This window comes from Pinus tabuliformis, chromosome X (genome assembly GCF_031772625.1).
Source record: "Pinus tabuliformis cultivar Carrire ecotype Pingquan chromosome X, CPIR1, whole genome shotgun sequence".
NCBI classification, from domain to species: domain Eukaryota; kingdom Viridiplantae; phylum Streptophyta; class Pinopsida; order Pinales; family Pinaceae; genus Pinus; species Pinus tabuliformis.
Window position 1 is genome coordinate 1,506,549,809 of NC_142308.1, and position 17,238 is coordinate 1,506,567,046.

The 17,238-nt window shown below is 31.3% G+C and overlaps 1 long non-coding RNA gene across 7 annotated transcripts; it reads right to left on the reverse strand.

The window, feature by feature from the left end:
• Nucleotides 1-4,055: 4,055 nt before the first annotated feature.
• On the reverse strand, nucleotides 4,056-15,857 carry LOC149145771 (uncharacterized). Of its 7 annotated transcripts, XR_016264654.1 has the most exons (7): nucleotides 15,097-15,857; nucleotides 14,799-14,896; nucleotides 14,335-14,413; nucleotides 14,018-14,106; nucleotides 4,413-4,490; nucleotides 4,273-4,307; nucleotides 4,056-4,116 (listed from the first exon to the last, which is right to left on the reverse strand). It is a non-coding gene; the product is annotated as an uncharacterized LOC149145771 (long non-coding RNA). The 7 variants fall into 7 exon arrangements; XR_016264648.1 differs by lacking the exon at nucleotides 4,056-4,116 and having other exon boundaries at nucleotides 14,335-14,408; nucleotides 14,799-14,891; XR_016264650.1 differs by lacking the exon at nucleotides 4,056-4,116 and having other exon boundaries at nucleotides 14,799-14,891.
• Between the last annotated feature and the right edge of the window lie 1,381 nt (nucleotides 15,858-17,238).

Here is a 17,238-nt window from a genome sequence, read left to right on the forward strand (position 1 = left end):
ATACAAATTTATGCATATGAGATATACAATTGTACAAATATTTTTAAAACTAATATTTATTAAATCTTCATAACTTTAAAATACAAAATACATCATATTAAGCACAATGTCATTTGTGTATAATCATATATACACAAACACATAACACAACACAACACATTACAATACAATACAATAAAATACACATCACATCACATAATACAATACAACATACATAAATATAAAAATTTAGTCTCTTATTTGTATAAGTTTTAAATATTATTTTTTTTAGTAGATAACAAAATTTCAAATATGGAAGTTAATCTTGAATTTTAAATGTAGTTTATTGGAAAAAACAACAACAACAAAAAAAAAGAACAACCTTGTATGCTTTTTGTTATATACCCACAAACATAAAATACATCACAACACAACATAAATAAATATATAAATTTTGAAGCCTCTTTAATTTTTTAAAAAAACTCTGTAAATTTAAAGTGGTATTAAGTTTCTTTAATTTTTAAATTTTTAATTTTAATTTTTTTAATCAACATTATTTTGTAAGTGTGGTTTGTGGATATATATAATATCATATGAATATAAAACAATGAGATGTACGAATCAAAGTTTTGCAAATGAAATGTGATGAATCAAAGTTTTGAATACAAAATGTGTGAGTTGAAATCTTTAGTTTTTAAATCACAAATTTAAAATAAAACTAGTTTTATATTATAAACAAATAGAAAATCAAATATCATAGATATGTCACTTACATCCAACTTTATTATTAAAATATTATTTGGAAAATTAAAATAAATAAAATTAAACACCAAAAACAAATGCTCAAAGACACTCACTTCCCACCTCCCACATTTTGCAGTGGTGTGATGATATACATATTAAAATTTTTAATATTTCAATTATGCTATAAAAAATAAACACAACATAAATAAATATATAAATTTTGAAGCCTCTTTAATTTTTTAAATAACTCTGTAAATTTAAAGTGGTATTAAGTTTCTTTAATTTTTAAATTTTTAATTATTAATTTTTTTAAATCAACATTATTTTGTAAAGTGTGGTTTGTGGATATTATAATTCATATGATATAAAAACAATGAGATGTGACGAATCAAAGTTTTGCAAATGAAATGTGATGAATCAAAGTTTTGAATACAAAATGTGTGAGTTGAAATCTTTAGTTTTTAAATCACAAATTTAAAATAAAACTAGTTTTATATTATAAACAAATAGAAAATCAAATATCATAGATATGTCACTTACATCCAACTTTATTATTAAAATATTATTTGGAAAATTAAAATAAATAAAATTAAAACACTAAAACAAATGCTCAAAGACACTCACTTCCCACCTCCCACATTTTGGCAGTGGTGTGATGATATACATATTAAAATTTTTAATATTTCAATTATTGCTATAAAAAATACTTGGAGATTTAAATGTACAATTTTAAAATATAAAGTTAAAAACTATATATGTGTTTATAAAAATACAAATTTATGAAGAATTAATTATTTGTAACTACATGAGATCATACAAATTTCACTGTACAATTTTAAAATGTAAAGTTGAAAAGCATATATGATATGTTTATAAAAAATACAAATTTATGCACAAGATAATACAATTGTACAAATATTTTGAAACAAATATTTCTTAAATCTTCTTAACTTTAAAATACAAAATACATCCTATTAAGCACAATGTCATGTGTGTATAATCATATATACACAAACAACAATAACACAACACATCACATAACACATTACAATACAATACAATACAACACATCACATAATACAATTTAGTCTCTTATTAGTATAAATTTTAAATATAATTTTTTATTAGATAACAAAATTTTAAACTTGTAAGTTCATCTTGAATCAGAATTTTTAAATGTAGTTTATTTTTATGAAAGAATTGTGAATGTCAAAAAATGTGAAAATGTAATTTTATGAGTTCATTTTACTAAATCATACAAATTTATGAAGAATTAAGTATTTGGAAGAATTGTGAATGTCAAAAAATGTGAAAATGTAAACTTGAAAACTACACGTGTTTATAAAAATACAAATTTATGAAGAATTAATTATTTGCAACTATATGAGATCACACAAATTTACAACACATCACATAATACAACACAACATAAATAAATATAAAAATTTAGTCTCTTATTCTATAAATTTTAAATATAATTTTTTATTAGATAACAAAATTTTAAATATGTAAGTTCAACTCGAATCAGAGTTTTTAAATGCGGTTTATTTTTATGAAAGAATTGTTAATGTCAAAAAATGTGAAAATGTAATTTTATGAGTTCATTTTTACTAAATCATACAAATTTATGAAGAATTAAGAATTTTGGAAGAATTGTGAATGTCAAAAAATGTGAAAATGTAAAGTTGAAAACTATACATGTGTTTATAAAAATACAAATTTATGAAGAATTAATTATTTGTAACTATATGAGGTCACACAAAATTTCAATGTACAATTTTAAAATGTAAAGTTGAAAACCATACATGTGTTCATAAAAAATACAAATTTATGCATATGAGATAACACAAGAAATACAAATTGTACAAATATTTTTGGAACTAATATTTATTAAATATTCATAACTTTAAAATCCAAAATACATCATATTAAGCACAATGTAGTGTGTATAATCATATATACACAAATAACACAACACAACACAACACATCACATTACAATACAATACAATACAACACAACATAAATAAATATAAAAATTTAGTCTCTTATTTGTATAAATTTTAAATATTATTTTTTATTAGATAACAAAAGTTGATTTTGAATCAGAATTTTTAAATGTAGTTTATTTTTACAAAAGAATTGTGAATGTGAAAACATGTGAGAATGTAATTTTATGAGTTGATTTTAATAAATCATACACATTTATGAAGAATTAAGTATTTGCAACTATATGAAATCACATAAATTTAAATGTACAATTTTAAAATGTAAAGTTGAAAACTATATATGTGTTTATAAAAATACAAATTTAAGAATAAATTATGTGTAGCTATATGAGATCACACAAATTTCAATGTACAATTTTAAAATGTAAAGTTGAAAACCATATATGTTTGTAACTATATGAGATCACACAAATTTTGATGTACAATTTTAAAATGTAAAGTTGAAAACCATATGTGTGTTTATAAAAAATACAAATTTATGCATATGAGATAACACAAGATAATACAATTGTACATATATCTTTGAAACTAATATTTATTAAATTTTCATAACTTTAAAATACAAAATACATCATATTAAGCACAATGTCATGTGTGTATAATCATATTATACACAAACAACACATAACACAACACAACACAAATAAATATAAAAAAATTTAGTCTCTTTTTTGTATAAATTTTAAATATTATTTTTTATTAGATAACAAAATTTTAAATATAGCAGTTTATCTTGAATCAGAATTTTTAAATGTGGTTTATTTTTATGAAAGAATTGTGAATGTGAAAAAATGTGAGAATGTAATTCTATAAGTTCAATTTTACTAAATCATTTATGGTTGTCAAACAAAATTAGAAAATAATATAATTTTATGAGTTCAGTTTTTATTAAATCATTTGAGGTTATTATATGTAAGTGTCATGTGAAAGCAATGTGAATGTGAAAAAAAATGTGAGCATGCTCAATAAAATTTTAAAATATGAAGTTTGATTTTTTTTTTCCTTTTAAAAGTATTAATTAATTAAATAAATAATTATAAACAAAATATATATATTTATATATATATATATAATTATAAATAAAACAAAAAAAAAAATTGAAAAAAAAAACTCCAGAAAGAGACTCCTCCAAGATAGCTTTGGCCATAGCTATCTTGGAGGTTGTGAGAAGGGTCTAGCCCCTCTCAAAAAAAAATCTGATTATATATTAAAGTATAGTTTGTGAGAGTACATCAAAAATCATAATACAATTTACAATTACACCTAATATGTGATTATTTGACAGAGTTTGAGCCTTTGTGAAGCACTTCCCATCTTTGCTGTGATTCTTCTTGTGTGAAGCACTTCCCATCTTGCTGCTGTGCACACTCTTCTTGTACTGATCTCTGTTTCATACCATCAGAAAATTAAAGTTTTAATCATATTCCTATTTTAAAATAATAAATAACAAAAACAATTAAAAAAATAGTTTTCTCCCATTTAAAATTGCAGGCAAAAAAAAAAAAAAAAATCTCACAAAATTGGGAGAAAATTTAATCTACCTTCTCATATATTACTCTGTCACAACAATCTGCATCTGCTTAAAAAAAAATAGTTAAATATTTTTCAACATCTATTTCAAAATAAATAAATATTATAAATAATAAAAATTAATCTATTATAAATATTATAATAATCTCACATGAAATTGGGAAAGACAATTCCATCATCTTCTATGACTTCTGGTCAAAAGCCCTCTCCCCATCCAATTGTTTAACACCTGTTTCATAAGAAGATGGGAAAACAAATTTTTGATTACAAATTTACTAAAAATAATAATAAAAACAAAAAACAATAATTAACTATCATTCCCAGTCAAATAACTATTATATATAATAAAAATTAATTCATTGTAAATTTCAGGTATGAAGTAAATAGTCATAAATTACAAAAATAATATCTAGGGTACACCTAAGCAACCCATCCCATCTCTTAAAGCATTTCAAGTTTCAAGAAAGACCTGTAAATGTAAATGTTATTATCATTTTATTTTGTATCGAGGTATTGAAAGTGCTATCAAATGAAAATCCTTGCCTAATGATATTACTATCTTAAGAAATCATGACCAGAATTCCTGTCTACGGGAAAATCCAATTGGCTGAGAGTTCTTAATGAAGACCGAAACGAATCCCGTCGACATCAATGGAGGAAGCCACCGCCTAAAACCCTATTCGGGGGTTAATGTGGCCATTTAAGCGGTTTACACACCTCTGTATCTGGATAAAGATTCACTAATTCAAAATCAAGGTAAACAACAGAATCCACGCGAAGAGCAACTGGGTATATATATAACGATCTAGATAGGCACAATGAATTGGTTTTTAAAAGGTATTCCAGACCCTCCGACTGGGTATATATATCGATCTGGATAGGCATAATGAATTGGTTTTAAAAACATAAACTATCAAAAAGGTATTCCAGACTCTCCGACTGGGTATATATATCGATCTGGATAGGCATAATGAATTGGTTTTAAAAACATAAACTATCAAAAAGGTATTCCAGACTCTCCGATGAGAGGTCATCGCTCTCACAGAAGTCACTCAGGGAAGTAACTCTTCGAATCATTAGGGTAGTAACACATAAACTGATGGGACAGTGATCGAGGCCCCACATCGCAAGACATACTGAAATCGGTCTCTTTTTAATTAATAGCGATGTACATCCATTCAATTGACAACAATTGAATAGCGATGTACATCTGGTACAACAATTGACCTGCTTTTATTTGATCAGGGTCCAATACTGTTTCTAAACCAACTGATACCGGTCATGAAGGGTTTCAACATCTGTGATGTGTTTCAATCGCTTTCCTCCATGACCATCCCACAAGCTATCAATGTCCAGAGGAGTTGCTTTATGCATGATGAATTTGCTTACATGAAAAGCAACCACATTCAAATATATACTCGTTTGATTTATACAGGATGAATATAGTGAATATGCATCAGAAGATATGTGCAATTTACCAACCACATTCAAAGATATACTCATTGTTGATTTATACAGGATGAATAGAGTGAATATGCAGATATACTGATTGTTGATTTATATAGGATGAATATAGTGAATATGCGTCAGAAGACATGTGCAATTTTTACCATGAAGAACAGGTGAAGTATATTTTTGGGTCCCTGGAACAGTAGAATGTTCGCCTTACATGTATCTTTAAGTTATAGATGACAGAGAAAGGGCAGTAAAAAAATTACTTGACATGGACATATATCATATAGTGCCTAGTAAAAAGCCCATTTGCCTATCCAGTAGTGTGACAGCTCAGTTTGGAGAGCATCAGACTGAAGATCTGAAGAATCCAAGGAATTACTATGACAAACAAAAAAAGTTCATTTTACATGGCAAACTGTAACACTCAAGCAGGCATCTGTCAAATACTTTTAACAGAAGGTGAAGTGGAATGACTTCATTAGTAACTAACGTTTCTTTACAATTGATTCTGTGTATTTCCATTTATCCCATCATCGTTGTGGCAAAGGACACAAGATATTTAGAATGAAAAACTGTTAGTTTTGCTTCCTATCCAATTGTGATAAAAGAACCTGAAGCCTGACAATTTTCTGTCATCCAGGGCTGGTTCCGTTTCATCACTCTCACAGAACTCACTCAGTGAAGTAACTCTTTACATATGGTGCAACAATTGACCTATTTTTATTTGATCAGGATCCAATACTTTTTCTAAACTAACCGATACTGGCCATGACGGGTTTCAACAACTGTGATGATGGGTCTCAATTTCTTTCCTCCGTGACCATCCCACAAGCTATCAAAGTCCAAAGGAGTTGATGAATTTGCTTATATGAAAAGCAAACACATTCAAATATATACTCATTGTTCATTTATAAAGGATGAATACGATGAATATGCATCAGAAGACGTGCAATTGGTATTACCAACCACATTCAAAGATATACTCATTGTTGAACTATACAGGATGAATAAAGTGAATATGCATCAGAGGAGATGTGCTATTTACCATGAAGAACAGTAGAAATATATTTTTGGGTCCCTGGAACAGTAGAATGTTCACCCTACATGTATCTTAAGTTAAAGATGACAGAGAAAGAGCAGTAAAAGAATTATTGGACATGCACCATATAGTGCCTAGTAAAATCCCCCTTAGTGTGATAGCTCAGTTTGGAGAGCATCAGACTGAAGAGATCTGAATAATCAAAGGAATTACTATGACCAAAAAAAGGCCCATTCTACACGGCAAACTCTAACACTCAAGCAGGCATTAACAGAAGGTGAAGCTAAATGACTTCATTAGTAACTCAAGTTTATCTACAATTGATTCTCTGTGTGGATTTCCACTTATCCCAACATCATTGTGACAAAGGACACAAGATATTTAGAATGAAAAACTGTTAGTTTTGCTTCCTATTAAATTGCGATGAAGGTCCCTGAAGCCTGACAATTTTCTGTCATCCAGGGCTGGTTCGGTTTCACTCCTTATTTCCTGAATTTTACTCCTTACTTGACTGGCCAACTCCCAAGAATGTGACTCACTTGAGAGAACTTAATAGAATATGCAATTTATACTGTCAAGGGTTTTGGAAGCATCATAGCACACCTCACTGACCAATAAGGATCTCAATTAATGGATGGCCGCTGCAAAGGGACTACCGTTTTATCAATGCAAACTGTAACACTCAAAAGCAAGCATCTTTCAAATACTTGTAACAAAAGGTGAAAACGAATGACTTCATTAGTAACATAAGTTCGTCTAAAATTGATTCTCCCAAAATATTTCCATTTATCCCAACATTATTGTGGCAAGAGAGGCAAGATACTTAGAAAAGAAAACCATTAGCTTTGCTTCCTATCAAATTATGATTAGAAAAGAAAACCATTAGCTTTGCTTCCTATCAAATTATGATTAAGGAACCTGAAGCCTGACAATTTTCTCAACCATCCAGAGCGGGCTCTGTTTCACTCCTAATTTCTTGAATTTCACTCCTTCCTTGACTGGCCAACTTCCAAAAATGTGACTCAGTTGAGAGAACTTTACAGAATATGCAATTTATATAGCATTGAGCTTTTTGGCTACACCCACGGAGATGAGACTGTTGATTTGACGCGGGTCTTTAATCCAGATGGAGACAAACCTGTTCACATGTATAAGAACTCCAATCATGGAGTACCCCTGCCCTTGCTACTTTTTATGAATGCAGGAGTTGATGACCTTTCTTTATCGTTAAGGATAGTATGTGGCCAAGAAGAAAGAGGGACTATATATGTCGAAGACATAGTACATATCATGTGTGTTACTTAATTCTATCTCTGTCTAGTTCATAGCTCTCAGTTTCATCTAGGTTCACAGTTACAGATTTCTTCTCCAGATCTAGTTCACAAGCTCTCAGTTTCATCTACTAGGTTCACAGTTATAGATTTTTTCTCCAAATCTGGTTTATTTCGTTAAGGCTAGTATGTGTCCAAGAAGAAAGAGGGGCTATGATGTTATGTTACTTAATTCTATCTCTGTCTAGTTCACAGATCTCAGTTTTTTCATCAAGGTTTTAGTACTCAAATTTGAATTACAGTTCATCCAGGTTCACAGTTACAGATTTCTTCTCCAGATCTAGTTTATGTAAGGCGAAATTATTTAAGTAATAGAAAGTGGCAAGTTAGGTCTTCATTTTCAGTGATGTGTGTTTTGGCTTCAAAGTTCTGAATTTACTTGACATCTTGTGCTAATGTGGTTTAAGTTTTAACCAATGTCTATCTATGCAAACTGCAACACTCAAGCAGGCATCTATCAAATACTTGTAACAGAAAGTGAAACTGAATGACTTCATTAGTAACTTAAGTTCGTCTACAATTGATTCTCTCGGTATCTTTCCATTTATCCCAACGTTATTGTGGCAGCGGACACACGATACTTGTGAAAAATAGCTAGTTATGCTTCCTATCAAATTGTGATCAAGGAATCTGAAGCCTGACAATTTTCTCAATCATCCAGGGCTTGCTCTGATTCACTCTTTATTTCAAAGAATGTGACTCAGTTGGGAGAACTTAATAGAATATGCAATCTATATAGAAGTTTGTCAAGGGTTTTAGAAGCATCATGGCCCACCTCACTGATCTTACCAATAAGGATAGATTTAAATGTATGCAGGCTGCAAAGGGCTACCTTCTTGTCTATGCAAACTATAACACTCAAGCAGTCATCTATCAAATACTTGTAATAGAAAATGAAACTGAATGACTTCATTAGTAACTTAGGATTGTCTACAATTGATTTTCTCAGTATGTTTCCACTTAACACAACATTATTGTGGCAAAGGACACAAGATACTTAAAATGAAAAACCTGTTAGTTTTGCTTCCTATAAAATTGTGACCAATGAATCTGAAGCCTAAAAGTTTTTCAATCATCCAGGGCTGGCTTTGTTTCACTCTTTATTTCTTAAATTTCACTCCTTAATCCTTGACTAGCCAACTCCCAGGAATGTGACTAGGTTAAGAGAACTTAACAGAATATGCAATTTATATAGGGAGTCTGTAGGTTTTGGAAGCATCATGGGCATACCTAACCAATCTTACCAATAAGGATCAATTCAAATAGATGGAGGCTGCAGAAGGTCTCCCTTCTTATCTATGCAAACTATAACACTCATTCAGGCATCTATCAAATACATGTAACAGAAAACAAAACTGAATGACTTCATCAGTAACTTAAGTTTGTCTACAATTGATTTTCTCAGTATATTTCCACTTAACACAACATTATTGTGGCAAAGGACACAAGATACTTAAAATGAAAAACAGTTAGTTTTGCTTCCTATAAAATTGTGACCAATGAACCTGAAGCCTAACAATTTTTTCAATCATCCAGGGCTGGCTTTGTTTCACTCTTTATTTCTTAAATTTCACTCCTTAATCCTTGACTAGCCAACTCCCAGGACTGTCACTCGGTTAAGAGAAATTAACGGAATATGTGATTTATGTAGGGAGTCTTGTCAAATTTGGAAGCATCATGGCACACCTAACCAACCTTACCAATAAAGGATGGATTCAAATGGATGGAGGCTGCAGAAGGGGTCCCTTCTTATCTATGCAAGCTGTAACACTCAAGCGGGCATCTGTTACATACGTGTTACAAGCGGGCATCTGTTAAATACTTGTACACAAGGTGAAACTAATATAACTTCATTGCTAACTTATTTTTTTCTAAATTAATTCTCAGTGTATTTCCATTTATCCCAGCATTATTGTGGCAAAGAACACAAAATATTTAGAATGAAAATCGTTTAGTTTTGCTTCCTATCAAATAGTGATCAAAGAGGTTGAGACAATTTTCTCAATCATCCAGTGCTGGCTCTGTTTCACTCTTTATTTTTTGGATTTCACTCTTTGTTTCTTGAGTGGCCAACTCCCAAGAATGTGGCTCAGTTGAGAGAACTTGATAGAATATGCAATTTATATAGGAAGTTCTGTCAAGGGCTTTGGAAGCATCATGACAAACCTCACTGATCTTACCAATAAGAATCAATTTAAATGGATGGGGACTGTAGAGGGGGCTACTGACGCATGAAAAAGGCCCAGCCCTGTATTTGCACTTCCAAATTTCTCAGACTTTTTAAGTGAAATATGATGCTTTGAGCACTGACATGAACACTATGGTCATGCAAATCAGCAGCCTATAGCTTTTCAAAGTAGAAATTGACTGACAAGGAGCAGTTGTTATGCATCTATGATAAGGAAATGTTGACCCTTATGAATGTTATAGTAAAATTCAAGCCATATTTATTGGGACAACGCCTCAAAATCCAAATGGAGCATGAAACTTTGGAGTATTCATTTTCCTAGTGGAATTTTGGTGAAGTTGGAAAGTCAACTACAAGGTTTTTACTTTGAAATTCAATATAAGTGCATAAATAATGCTTCAGCTGATTTCTTAGCTATGTTATCTGAGCTATGTGCCATATCTAAGGTAGAACTGGGACGCAGAAAAAATTATTAGCTGAATATGCAAAAGATGAGAGGGCTGTTTATTTGCTACAAAACTAGAAAAGGAACCAAGACTAGGGCAATGGGTAAACATTTTCAGGCAATCTGATTTTTTAATAAGAATTGCACATATCTAGTACCGAAATCTATATTTTTAAGAAGGGAATTGGGTCTGTTATGGGTTAATAGCTATGTGTAAACCCACCATTCCTAATTATTGGGTGCATGGTAGGTGATCATCTTAATAAAAATCTTTTCATCATTGGCATCCAACTAACAAGAATGCCAGGTTCATCTGAATGTGCCTCTTGCGCCCTTTCCTCCCCCCATCCAGAATACCCCTCTTGATCATAGCTTCATGGGTTGATCATTTTCATTGACATTCTACTTTCTACACTTGTTTCTCTTAGTTGAAGGGAGAACCCCAACAGAAGGGACAAAAAGTAGAAAACTAACCCCAAGAGCTTGGTTTGATGGCTCATAAAAGTAACTCGCCATACCTCATAAGATAGGCTAAAGGAAAAAAGGTTCAAAATGGTGAGTTACAACGAATTACTGGGTTGCATCATCCACCTAAATCCATGCTCATTTCTGGCTCTACCTTACTGGTCGACTTTTGACACCTTTAAGATCCCTTACTGCTTCATTCATGAAGTAGCCTTAAAGATACATTTTAGATCAATTATATTTCTACCTTACTCATTGATTTCTAACACCTTTAAGGTCCCTTACTGGCTCATTCATGAAGCAAGTTTAAGGATACATTTTATAACAATTAAAAAAAGTTAAAAGACTAACGGAATCTAACTGAATGCACCCTATATACATTAGGCTCCTATATTATAACTGTGAACACATTGAAGGGACCCTTTGTCTTACCTATATACATATGTTATATGTTAAAGACTCCTTTGTTACTTTATGGTCACAAAATTTTAAATAGTGGAATTAAAATGTTCAAAGAGTGCAAACCTTTTTACATTCTCTTTGTCCACTTGAGCAAGAGAAGGACTAAGAGGTATCTACCATGGTTGGATATTATAGGAGGAGGTAAAAAGATTATGTAGGTGGATTCTTTTTGGTTAACTCTTTCATGCACTAACCTTTTACCTTTTAGGAGGGTTAAGTCCTTAAGTTACCCATTCTCAGCAAACTCATTAATGAATAACCAGACACTTCCTTATGGGTAAACCCTCACATTGCTTTAAGCAAAAATGGATAGATGGAATTTGTTATGGGTATAAGATATATGAATGCAATTGGATAATTAAAAATGAACTGGTAAATCTTATAATATTGTTGAATGGAGAGAAATGGATCGTTGTTTGGGAATTGTTTAATTTTACCAAATATTTTCTTATGTTTGGGAGATAAGTTAATTGCTTTGGCTCGACTGTTTCTGTCCCTAAAGGAAGATTATCAATCAATAAAAGATACTCCATTCTTACTCTCCAATTTTAGCAGTCACTGACATAAATAAACACACTAGAAACACAAGGAGTTGGATTCCGTCCATATAAGATCAATATGCAAAGGAATGCAATGCTTAAAGACTAGGGTAGTACTCTCTTAAATTGAAAAATATAAAAGGCATTTTTATGGGCCTTGGCTACAAAAATGTTCACAGCATACTTAATATGAAGGAAAATGTAGGAACTATATTTCTTCTTCCAAACCATAACGTAGGTATTGATTTTGCACAAAGATAGTTGAATCGGATTTGAGTTAATGTTCTGTAAAATAAAAGGAATGAGCCTACCCTGAACTCCTCATTAGAAAAAATCACATACTTAGGATTTGCTTCGAGTAAGACTAAACAGAGGTGCTAACCCCTGCCAAGTATTTGAACCTTCTTTCCTTATCTAGGTTAGATCACCCCCTAGCACACCTATTGTTAGTTCATCCCATGCTACTTGCTTACACTTAGATAGGTAAGGACACATTTGAGAACCATAATTTTCTAAATTGGCCTTGATTCAAAGTGTTTGCTTACATAATGGGGTCTTGCTGAATCCAAATGTCTTCCTACAAGTCTTGCTTCAATGTGCTTTTGCATAGGTGGTGTGTTTCCATCTAATGCAAGTGTGACCTGGCAGGTCTCATTCCATCCATCTTAGATGGCATACCAGCACTTTTTCTCCCGGACTAGTAAGTCTATCCATGATCCCTAAAGCCACTTTGTTCAAGCTGGTTAAGAAAAATAACAAATGGAGATTGATGAATATGATTGTTGGGGGTCATTGATTGGTTAATAATCTCACCCCAAATGTGTGTTACTTTATAAGTTCAAGATGGCATGGATTGTGAGTTGCTCAGCTAAATAGGGAACCCTCCAATGACCAAATTCTATGTGCAAAATGTTGGAGATAAAATAATTATAATAGAACTGGAATAAAGTATTGAGGAGATAAAAGAATTATAATAGAACTGGAATAAAATTTAACTCGAGTATTGAACTTCTACAACTAGTAACTAAAAAGAAAATTCTGGAAACCCAAAATTTTCTTTAGCTTTCAGCATTAGAAGGTTTATCCTAGCACGAATTGACTGTTACAGGTCACTGAATGGTTAATGATCTCACCCCATAATATGTTTTATAAGCCAAACATGGCTTGGACTGTGGGTCACTAGCCTAAATAAAAAACTTCCAATAACCAAAATCTGTTTGCAACATGCAGTGAAGAAAATTATAATAAAATTGAAATAAAAATTTACCCACATATTAAACATTTGCAAACAGTTCCTAAAAGAAAATTTCTAGAAACCCCAAATTCTTCTTCAAATTTATGCATCAGAGGGTCTTTTTGATGGCACTACTCAACATCAATATATTGAACTTTGACAAACAATACCCAAGAATAAAACCCTATGGCAACCAGTACAAAAAAATAAAATCTGTGGATAAAATAACATTCAATGACCAAAATTTATTTGCAACATGCAGGGAGGAAAATAATTATAATAAAATTGAAATTAAATTTTACTCACATATTAAACATATGTTAATAATTCCTAAAAGAAAAAATCTAGAAATCCCAAATTCTTCTTCAGATTTAAGCACCAGAGGGTTTAATGCAGGCACTACTGAGTATCAATATATTGAAATTTGATAAACAATACTCAAGAATAAAACCCTATGATATCCATTATAAAAAATAAAATCTAAAGACATTGAATAACCCAAAAAAAATCAAAGACTACGAAATTTTTCCACACCTATGTATCTTTCCCTCATTAAAAATTATTTAGATATTGACAGAAACCAAAAGTTAATGCTCACCTTCAATCTAAAAATACACAGCATGTGTGTTTTCCACCACTATTAACTCATGCTCTAATTCTCCCTTCATGGTATAGTATTTCCATACTCTATACTTGAAGAGAAACTCCACAAGTTAACCCAAAAAAAAAACAGGATAAAATGCTCTACAGAGTAATCTATCCATGAGCTACATTGTGATTTAAAAATTCAGATAATGAACTATTAACCCTTACATGCATAGTGTGTTTGTATCTAAACCCTAAGCTTGCTAAGTAAGCCTACCCTACCCTCACTAAAAATTAATTAGATATGAGAGAACAAAAGTTAATGCCCACCTGCAATCTAAAAAATACACAGCATGTGGTGGTGGTATAATTCTTCCTTCTTGATCATATAATTCTTCCTTCCTCTGCACTTGAAGAGGAAACAGGACAAGTTAATCCAAAGAAAAAAACAACAAGATAAAATGTTCTACAAACAGTTTCTAAAAGAAGAATTCTAGAACCCCAAATTCTTCTTTAGATTTAAGCATCAGAGGGTTTTATGCTGCACTACTCAACACCAATATATTGAACTTTGACAAACAATACTCAATAATGAAACCCTATTATAACCAGTACAAAAAATAAAATTCAAAGACATTGAATAACCCACTAAAGATTATGAGAATTTTCCCCACCCTTGCATGCATGGTGTGTATGCATCTAAACCCTAATCATATTAAGTACACCTAACTTTCCTCATTAAAATTTAATTAGAAATTAATTAGATAAGACAGAAACCAAAAGTTAATGCTCACCTGCAATCTAGAAAATACACAGCATCTGTGTTTTCCACCACTATTAACTGGTGGTATAATTCTTCCTTCCTGGTAGTATAGTTCTTCCTTCCTCTGCACTTGAAAAAGGAACAGGACAATTAACCCACAAAAGATTAAAAAAACAAGATAAAATGTTCTACAAAATACTCATAAATATTCTGTAGACAATGCAATACAATAGATAGTGATTTAAACATTCAATACATAGTGATTTAAAAATTCAGATAATAACCTATTACCATCAAAATTTTTAAATAACAAATAAAATAATATATACCTTCTCAATTTTCACCATTAATCAGTCATCCCATCTTATATTCTTGGCAGCGTCACTCTCCCAATCAACCCTCTTAACCCCCGCCTCACTCTCCCAATCAACCCTCTTAACCCCCAACTAGCCAGTGTTCACCTCTCAAACCAGAATGCAGAACCAAATAAACAGCAAACAACCCAATCTAGAGGAACAAACCATTTTCAAAACAAAACAAAAATAAATAAATAACTAAAATTCACAGGCAAAATTCAAAGTATAAACAAATAAGCATGGCCATGCTCAAAAAGAAAAGAAAACACAGTATTAAAATCCAAATTCTAAAACACAAAATTCTACTCTACTACCTAATTTCTTCAACCTTTCTCCAACAAACCCAAAATCTGTTCTACTCTGCTAGCTAATTTCTTCAACCCTTCTCCAACAAACCCAAAATATGTTCTACTCTATCTACTACCTAATTTCCTCAGCCCTTCTCCAATCTCCTTCTCCACTTAGCAGCCAATCGAAACACAGATACTCTACACCATATCCCAGCCATGAAACGTAGCTTGCCCACCAACTCCCAGCCATGAAAGCCGATACTGGCCACTGTTCTTCCTATATCTGTCGGCCAAGCTTGCTAGTGCGATTTCCCTTTCTTTTGCCGTCTAAATGTAATAATGATATATCGGATTTGAAATGCATTCGAGTTTTTCCCTTTCAAATCCGCCAGCTGCGCACAGAGCCCAATGTAGCCGTAGAGATTATTAACCGCTGCGCACGGAGCCCAATGTAGCCGTAGAGTATTAAATTTTGAAATCGGCATACAAGCTAATATGATCGAGTAAATGACGTGGAATATGATCAAGTAAGTTACGAGTTGCTTCCTGCATCGAATTGTATGCGAGCAAGTGACGTGGATTTGGAAAGACAGTTTTATTTGGATTTGAAAGTGACGTGGATTTGAAAGACATAGTTAAACATAATTTCAAGTTGGGTCTTTAAAAAATGACGTCACCTCTTTAAAAGAAATTTAAAAATGCCACCTGTTTCAGGTTCGGTCTTTAAAATTAAAAAAATGACCCGTTACGTATTTAAAAAAAAATCGTTTGTAACACAGTTTTATTATGAGAAACCGTATTTTATATATTTTTTATAATTGTATTAAAAATGTGATATCAATTTTAAAGGAAAAATAGTTAAAATATTTATTTTATAATATTAATTTAAAAAAACACGGTCATTATCAAAATAAAATATATTATAGATATAAATAAATTATATTGATATGAAAATATATTATAGATATAAATAAATTATATTTTAAGATGAGAGAATTATTTTAAAATAGAAAATTGAGGAAGAAAATTTGTATGAAGAATTGTTAGTGATTAAAACTTCTATGCACATGCATGCTCCTAAATACATGTGCATTTTTAAGTATCTACATACTTGTAAGTTTGTGTGCTCATTTGTAGTTTATTTGGAAAATAGCTCATGGCCAATTCCATTTTACCTAATCACTTGACACATTTTGTAAGTTGTTTAAAGTGATTCCAAAAGGTATTGTAGGATTGTTTGAGTGTTTTGAATGCCTCAAATCTTTCTTTAGTACCTAAGGCATGATCTTCTTCCATGAAATATTTCCAAGACCCTTGTGCACATACTTATTATTAAAAACCACCTAGTAGAAACAATGCATAGGTGTGTCCTACCAGCCAAAAAGTCTTCGAGATCCAAAAAATAGGTGTGAAATAAATCAACAAAAAATCCTAAAAGCTAGGCATTCGAAATTGCGTATAAATTCTCCATTTTTATGCATAAAAGGGGGCTAAAACTGCCCTAAATACGGTGCCCTTGTCCAACAAACATTATAGGATAAAAATGCCCCAACACTCAATAGGTTAAGGACAATCCTCAGTTGTAAATTTTGATACCTGAAAGAACAACCAAGTGGAAATAATAAAACTTGCACCAAGGAGAAAGATAACATCTTTGGGGCACTGCTCTGCTTAAATGGAAACAATGTGCTAGAATAGGTGCATTGGAGAGAGAAATTAGCCTAAAAATTCTTCAAGTTGGGGTTTCATTTCACATGTGAGGTTTGCAAATTCTACAAAACCAACATGAAATTTGTAGAAACATTCCTAACCAACAGTGAAGAAG